Raw genomic sequence first — 8,982 nt, 5'->3', positions numbered from 1 at the left:
GCATTCTGAGGAGTGACAGACACACCTGCCTCAGCGGGAGACTGACATGTTGCTGTGCTCACCGCTACTGGGGAGGACACAAGATCCATCTCCAGGAGCAAACTGTCCCCAGGACCAGAAAAACTACAGAGATTGTGACCTGAGTCTCCTCCCACTCCTCACATGAAACCAGGGTGAAGCCTTTGTGCTTCAGTGTTTCCATCTTCAGAGAAAATGAAGTTCAAACACCCACTTTTCCCTTTCTAGGAAAATATTCAAGATGAAGTTTATGTGGATAAAAGGAAGGGAATAATGAAGTCCACTGAGCGTGGATTTGCCCAGAGAGAAGATACGAGTATCCCTCACACAGAGGATGGAGACCCCACACGACTTACTGCATCACTGTAGCTTGTTGGCCAGGCAGAAGGTAGTGGACTCAGACGGACAGCCTCTCTCTCAGGTCCAAAACCTGCTGCTTTCTCTCAACCAGCTGGGCCCGCAGCTCCTTGATGTGGTCCCCAGTGCTGACCTCTGCCCTCTGCCTGCACACAGAGGGGGGCTGGTCCTTCCATGATGGAGTATGGGCGGTAGAGGCACCCCCTGGGACTGGGGAGAAGAAACCCAAACACAGGCTGGGTGAAAAACTAGGGAAATCCAATAGGTTTCATCAGGACTAGGAGATGGCAAACATGTCACTCTTAATTTACTGTTGGGGGCAATCTTAGGAAGATCCCTCAGATACAAAGTTGTTCATCATTGAAGTCTATTTCAAGTTCACAGAGCTCAGATCAAAGGCACTATCACCAGTTCTTGCTCTGACTAAAGTGATATAGGCAGAGCGCAGCCTGGAGTTAATGGCCTGGATTTGCCATAGCAGAATTAAAAGGTAGGGGTGTCAAGGAACCTGAGATGCCGCTGCCTTCCAGTTGCCTGGCCTATGATGATACACAAGCCACGTGGTCCCACAGTGGTGGGAGAGGTTCCCTGACATGCCCAGAAGCACCACATCCCTGCCAGGCATGTTTCAAATGACTCACACAAGAACCAGTGTTCCAGGAGACAGGCTCCCTCCCTCAGGGTCTGCCCTCTCCATGGAGTCACTCAGGATCCATAATGTCTGTTGGGAGAACACTCCTCGGGAAGTTCCTGTAGAGCTGGGGTTGTGCCCTGTCACCACCTGCCTCTGGGGACACAACACAGTGCTATCCTACTGGGCCTCAACAGAAGCTTGAATTGAATGGAAGTCTGTCAGTCCCAGAACTTCAGACCCACAATGACGCTACATGACTGTGGGTTTGGACACAGTACAGAGAGGACCCTCGACACACCAGTTCAGCTTGTGCCTCAAAATATTAGGCACATCTCAGCCTGCTGTGGGAACAAACAGCTGAGATTGGGACCTGAGTCCCCTCCCGCTCCTCACGTGGAGCCAGAGTGAAGTCCTTGTGCCTCAGTGTTTCCATCCTCAGAGAAAATGAAGGTCAAACACCCACTTGTCCCTTTCCAGCAAAAGATTCAGGATGAAATTGGATAAAAGCAAGGGAAGAATGAAGTCCACTGAGCATGGATTTGTTCATATAGAAGACACAGGGTCACTCACCTGAGGACCATGACCCCGCAGGACTTACTATATTGCTGTAGCTCATTGGCCACAGAGAATGTAGTGGACTCTGAGATGGTCAGCTGCTCTCTCAGGTCCAGCACCTGCTGCCTTCTCTCAGCCAGCTGGACCCGCAGCTCCTTTATGTGGTCCCCTGTGCTGACCTCTGCCCTCTGCCTGCAGGCGGGGGGGCAGGTCTGGCCATGATCTAGTATGTGCAGTAGAGGCACGGCCTAGGACTGGGGAGAAGAAACCCAAACACAGGATGGGTGAGAAACTAGGGAAATCCAATAGGTTTCATCAGGACTGGGGGATCACAAACATGTCACTCTTAACTTACTGTTGGGGGCAATCTGATTTAGAGTCTCTGCACCGCTAAACAAATTATGTAACAGGTTCATACAGCTCAGAGCTATGTACCACCACCAGCTCACGTTCTGTGTGAAGTGAGGTAGGCAGAGCCCAGCCTCCAGGTAACAGCCTGGGATTTCCATTAGAATTAGATTAGAAGGTGGGGATGTCTCAGAACCTGAGGAGCCCCTGCCTTCCAGTTGCCTGGCCTTTGCTGATACACAAGCCACGTGGTCCAGTGTGAAGGTCACTTCTGATGGGGACACCCCAGGGCAGCCATGATGCACGGGACTTGTGTGATGCCACCACCCAGCCCTTTCCAAGAAATCTCAGCCTATTTCCTAAGTTCATCCTCACACATATGAAAATATCTAAGTGGAAACAGTTTCCCCACCTGTTTAGTATTCTTCCAGGTTATTATTTAGTCACCTGAGCATTTCATTACCGTAAATGCAAATCTTAGGGTGTTTCCTGAACTGAATACCATGAAACTCTGTACTGTCCCATGTGCATCTCTCCCGCCGTTCCTCTCTGCATCTTCCTTCCCGCTCTGTGGACAGGACGGAAGCACACTGAGTTTGCAATACTGAGGGGTAAACACCTGGATTTCCATCTGCTTCTGTCCTCTCTTGTTGTCTGGCTGCATTCTAGTTTTGTGTTGGCTCCTGTTCTCTCATGATGGCAGCTGTGTGTTCCTCATTACACCAACATCACCTGAGATGTCCCTGCCACCTGTGTCCTCCCTCTATGGGGAATGCTTTGGGTTTGTCTTTAACGTCACTAAGCATTATATGTCACAGTTGTTACTAGGGGTTATCATTGTATACCTTATGTTCTCTTTACCAGCTGTCACAGTGATTCCCATGGTTTAAGTGTATGTCTTTGATTACATGATGTGATCGTGTATGTTGGGAGCAAATGTCAATCTGGTGGCAGCTTTGAAGTGTTCAGTCACTTTTTCCCCACACTGCACAGAACAATTATCAAGGACAAGTTCATGGGCTCAGTGTAGGTTGCTCAGTGGTTAAGGCGCCGGCCACGTACACCATGGCTTGTGGGTTCAAAGCCCACCTTGGCCTCCTCCATACAACAACAACAACAAAATAGCCGGGTGTTGTATCTCTAACCTATAGTCCCAGCGACTGGGAAGGCTGAAGCAAGAGAATTATTTGAGTCCAAGAGTTTGAGGTTGCTGTGAGTTATGACTCGACAGTAGTCTACAGAGAGCAATGAAGTAAAACTCTTTCTCAAAATAAAAAAAAAATAAAAATAAAAGACCAGGTTCATGGAAACTGCTGCATAGATCTCTGTGAATTGACCTAACCTGACACAATTACCTTGATGTTGTGTTCCACTAACAATATGGAAAGATCAAGGTCCTGAGTCTGGGGTGATGACGTTGCACAGTGGCCATGTGCAGTGGAGTGCAGAGACAGCAGGAGAGGCTGATAGGAGAGGGACAGGCAGGCGGGCAGAGGGACCCCCTTAGCCTCCTCCTCACTGTCTTTGCTTCCACTTCCACCCAGGCCTTATGAGTCTGAGACAGGAGGGATCCCCTGCATCCAAGACCTCTGTCGGCCAGCACGTGGACACCTCTGATTGGAGCGTGTAACATGTGCTCTCCTGGGCCCTGAGCATTCGAATCAAATAGGATGAAGCAGAATCGGTCTATCACTTTTGAATGTGTGTCTCTGAAACCTGAAACTGGTGGTTCTCAACCTTTGTAATAATGGGACCCTTTAATACAGTTCCTCCTGCTGCGCTGAACCCCACCCATCAAACTATTTTCCTTGCTACTTCATGCAGTGCTACTTCATGAGGAACTGCATTAAAAGTCACCACAACATGAGGAACTGTATTAAAAGGTCACAGCATTAGGAAGGTTGGGAACCACTGCCCTACACCATCCTCCTGCTATGCATGGAATGATATTTGTGTTGAGATGTATGTCAAACTTCAGAGGCCACTGGGTCCACATTAACCAAACACACCTTTGAAAAGGAAATATTTCTGAGCAGGTCATTTAGTCGTCCTGTTTATATGGTGTTTTTTGCCCCCCAGTATGAGTACCACTCTGCTTTGCCCTACGAAACACTCCCATAGGATCCATGCTATTCCTTGGCCCTAGAGGTGGAATGATTTTTCCACCCTATGTATTGCCTTAAAGACCTCCAGATTAGGTGCAAACAAGACAGGTGATAGTTCCCTTTGTTATTTGGTGTACATGGCCTTGATTTGGAACATGAATTGTTTTAATAGGCCAATTAATTCATTGTTTTAATAGGCCAATTAACGTGGACTCCAAAGCACCGCCCTGCCCTTCACACCTATGTGGGGCTACCTCTCACCATCCTCTTTCTCTCTGTACACACACACACACACACACACACACACACACACTGACATCACACATGGGACCATAGGACTGGGGTGAGAGAAGACTCTGGGAAGTGACAAGGGGAAAAAAGAGAAAGACTGTACTTCTGACTTGGGTCTTGCCCTTTGTCGGAAGCTCTGGTGCCTTTTTACTGCTTCTGTATTCCTTTCTGTCTCATAAAATCCTATCTTACCACTCATCTGTGGTGCATGGTTTCATTCTTTGGATCCCTGAGATCAAGGACCTACTGAGGAAGAAATTCTAGTAACACATTTTGGGGGCTCATCTGCTAAGATCTGTGGTAAGCATTGGGACCACTTACCTCTATCTTGTTTTTCTCTATAATCATAATAATGGCTCGTCTGGTAAGATCTGTGGTAAGCATTAGGACCACTTACCTCTATCTTGTTTTTCTCTATAATCATAATAATGGAGACTAATAATTTGGATGCCCATCAGCCTCTAAAACTGTATGTGTGGATACTGATGTCCAGGTTATGGGCAAGAGGCTGTTGAGGAACAAGCTTTTGTGTTTTTAATAAAAATAATTAAAAAGTGAAATCCCAGATAAATCAAAGGTTATATGTAAAAAAAAAAATAAGCCCTTGTAGTAAATGTTTTCATAATGTTGAGGTGGGGACTGCTTCTCTATGGCTTGACAGTAGTAGCCACAATGGGAATGGCTGTCTCCTCCTGTGGCCAGAACATAACCAAGGACAATACTGAGAGTGGGAAGGATTCCTGGGAAACCGTACGCTGATTCCCACAGCTAGAGAAGGGGAGTACTGCAGTGGTACAACGAGCTTACAGGAAGGATCTTTTTAGGGGAATAAAGGACGTTTACCTGCAATTCACAAGAGAAGTAACACATGTGGCCGCTAACTGTCAGAGACACTCAGTCATACATAAGTCCACTCATTCTTGAGCTCTCACTTGTCCCCATCAGACTGGGAGGTTGTATGCCCGGTGACAACTTGCATTTTTGAGAATGTGGGAGGCACAGGCTCTGGGGGAGGTGTTCTTGAACACCCCTCTCTAATGGAGTATCTAGCAAAGTTCCAAATGTGTGTCCCTTTACCTAACTGTGCTAACACTGGGAATTTATCCTGCAGAAGTAGTTGCACTGTTTTTAAGGATACTTTTTCAAGTCTACGAATCACAGCACTGGTTGGAATAACAAAGAATTAGAAACATCACTCACATCCATGTAGAGAGGACGGATGAAGAACTTCTGGCCTGCATGTAACAGGGAATACCAGGCGACTTCTGGGGAGAGTCTCTGTGTGCCCACGTGGAAAGACATCACGGGATCTATCAGGTGAAAAAACACATCGATGGTCTGTACTGCAGATCTCATTTGTAGACTCTGCAGGGATGGCGCAATCTCACATAAACACACCTAGGCAAATGGATCTGTGTGAGAGAGAGAGAGAGACCACAGATTGACAGAGACAGAGAGAGATGCCTGAGAGAGGTTGCTAAACCATTAACCATGATCAGATGTGGTGATGGGATATTCAAAATACATGATCAGGTGTGGTGATGGGATATTCAAAATGCTTCATTTTCCCCTTTAAGGAGAAAATGTAAATATTAAATACTAAATTTAAATATTAAAACTTAACTATTTTATAATCTTCATATTATTTTCATAATTATGAGATCAAAATCTTATTAAATATTATACATAAAACAGTCACTCGCTAATTAATCAATGTATGCAATCTAGTTTTTATTTTTAAAAGTGTTTATTAAAAAGATATGAAATATTTAGTGTAGTAAAACATGAGTTAAACATAAATAAAAAGTAAGATAGAGGACCTAGTCGTTCCCCTAGACGCGCTGCCTTCCACGAGGTGCTCCCTGCTCCTTTCCTGATCCCTGTGTGCCCCTAGTGGTGTGGGAGCCACATCAGGCCCTGGGCTCTTCTGTGATTTTGTGTCCTCACAGTGGCCATCACCCAGTCAATCCCCCATGCCTTGTAAATTTTCACTGGCCACATCACAACTTCCTCAGTACCCTTTGCTCTTAAACCTTAGACCACTTTCCATTTTTCACTCTCCTAATGGTGCTGGAGGAAATATCTCCATCCATAAATCTCTGTTTTATACAATGGAACACTAGAAGTGAAATTTCTGTATCAAAGTGCATAAAATATGCACATGTGCATAAATGTTTACACGTGTTTTCCAGAGGCTTGTTGCAGTTTCTAATATTTGAATGTGTTTTTCAAGATGGAGCCTTGTTGGGGACAGCAGGGGCTTCAGAGACACTGGGGCTGAGACTGAGGGAAGGGAGGGGGACTAGTCAGCAGTGGAGGCCTCCCAGGGGGCAGGGAAGCCCGTGCCCAGCCCAGAGCCTCCTATTTCATCACTCAGCTCTGAGCGAGGCAGCCAGGTGCTGCCATCCAGGACAGCATGGGGACAGGTCTGACTACCCTGCCTATCTGGTGTCCCTCTAAGCACGGAGCCCCTCCTCACACTCAGGAAAGCATGTGTAAAGGCAGACCAGTGAGTTACAGAGACCACCTGGAATGCCTTGGGGACAGGTGACATCCTCAGCTGCCAGAGGAGCACCTTCTTGAGACATGGGAACAGAATAGACATTACAAAGCACAGGAGGTGCCCATGGACACTGCGGGAAGGTCAGAGCATCAAGAGAGGCACAGCCCCAAGCCCCTCTGAGGCTCATGCAGTAGTGAGCCTTGCCGACACCCTGCACCAGCCCCCAGCCCAGGAAGCTCTCATGTTCAGCTTTGTGGGGGCTGCCTCCCCTCAACAGACAGTGAGGTCGGGGGAGTCCTCCTGGCCTGAGGCTGTGTGCTGAGGCCAAGATCTCCTGCAGGACTGCAGTCTGGGAAGACTCCCTGGGGTGCGTTCTCAAGCTGAGTCTTCTCTTTAAGGCAGGGGGTGTTTTCCATCTCTGGACAGGCACGTGGTAAGGCAGTCACTCGTGATCACTTATCCTTGGGCAGAGCCAGCAGCAGCTTCTGTGTCAGCTTCTGTGTCAGCTTGCGAGCCAGCTCCACAGCAGCTGCCTGCCCTGCTGCCAGTTGCACCATCTCCAGGGTCAGCCTGAGCCCCAGCCTTAGCTGAGCATCAGCCCTCGTACCAGCTTGGGTGTTAGAGTCATTTCTGCCACCAGCACCAGTGGGGAGAGTTAATGCCAGACACAAAGTGACCGCCAACTTAAACACCAGCTCTTGCAGTGGCTCCTGAACTGGACTAAGCCCTGGTACCAGAGTCACCTCCAGCTTTAGATCCGGTATCATTTCCAGAGCTAGAATCAGCCCTAGCACCAGCTCCAGCGTTGATTCCAGAGCTACCACCAGGTTGTTCCCAGCTCCAGCAAGTGCTTCAGAGCTACAACCAACTCACAAGCAGCCCCACCTTCATTTCCAGAGATGGAGGCAGCTGCATATGCAGTTCCAGTGCCATTTCCGAGGGGCTGAGCCAGCATCAAGTCCCGAGCCAGCTACACGTGACCCCAAGTGCCAAATCTGGGACAGATGGGAGCAGCCTGATCACCAATTCCTGTCCAGGTGTCAGTGGTGGTTCTAGCACCACCTCTTCCCCTGGAATCAACTCCCACCTGTCCCAAAGCTGAAGACATTTCCAGGTGACGTAATCCATTTATGTTGCTAGAAAGGAATACCCCATGGTGGGTAACTTACAAAGAAAAGGGGTCTATTTGGCTCATGGTTCTACAGGCTGTACAAGAGGCCTGGTGCCCGCACCTGCTTCTCGTGAGGGCCTCAGGAATCATCTGTTCATGGCAGAAGGCACAGGGGAGCGGCTTCAAAGGGCCAGAGAGGAAAGATGTGGCTGGGAAAGGTGGCTGGAGGTGACAAGGCTTTTTTCAACAGTTTTCCAAGGAACTGAGAACTCATTTATTACTGTGAAAGCAGCATGAAGCCATTTATGAGGGATCCACCCCCAAGAACCAACACCCTCTCCACACCCCACCTCCAACATTGGGAATCAAATTTCAACACAGGATTGGAAGGGGATAAATATCCAAGCTATATTACCAGGTTTAGGAAAAAGAGTTCATTCCAGTAGCAGCTAAGGGAACTACTTCAGAGTCAGGGCCCCTCTAGGCTCTTGATGCCCAGCTGATGACAGTGCCAAGTTCAAAGTAGGACCAGCTTCAAGACTAGCTCTAGGACTAGCTCTATCACCAGTTTGGGGGCTGCGGCCATCTGTGGAGCCAGCTGTGCAGCTGGAACCAGCAGCAGCTCCAGAATCTGCTGCCACACCAATAGCAGTCCCAGCTTCCCAACTGGCTCCAGCCCCAGCCCTTCCACCAACTCCCATGCAAGATTCAGCACCAGCCATAACGCCAGCTCTGGAGAAAGAATGCACTCTAACACTCATTTGGGACATAGCCAGTGGCAGCTCCATAGTGAGAACCAGCTCTACTGGCAAGCCTGGTACCAGCTAGAGATCGAGAACTGGTTTATGTAGTTAGAGGAGTCTCAAGAACCATATTCAGCTTAAACACCAGATTTAGAGCCAAATCCAATTCCCAAGCCAGCTCTAGCACCGTTCTTAGATTAGAGCCAGCTCTGATACCTGCCACAGATGTAGAAAAAGTATCTGATTCAGAGCTAAGCCAATATTAGCACCAGGTCTTACATTAGCTACAGAAATGGAATCATTTTCTGCCCCAGCTT

Source organism: Nycticebus coucang, chromosome 10, assembly GCF_027406575.1.
Source record: "Nycticebus coucang isolate mNycCou1 chromosome 10, mNycCou1.pri, whole genome shotgun sequence".
Taxonomy (NCBI): domain Eukaryota; kingdom Metazoa; phylum Chordata; class Mammalia; order Primates; family Lorisidae; genus Nycticebus; species Nycticebus coucang.
This window is presented reverse-complemented; position numbering follows the sequence as displayed.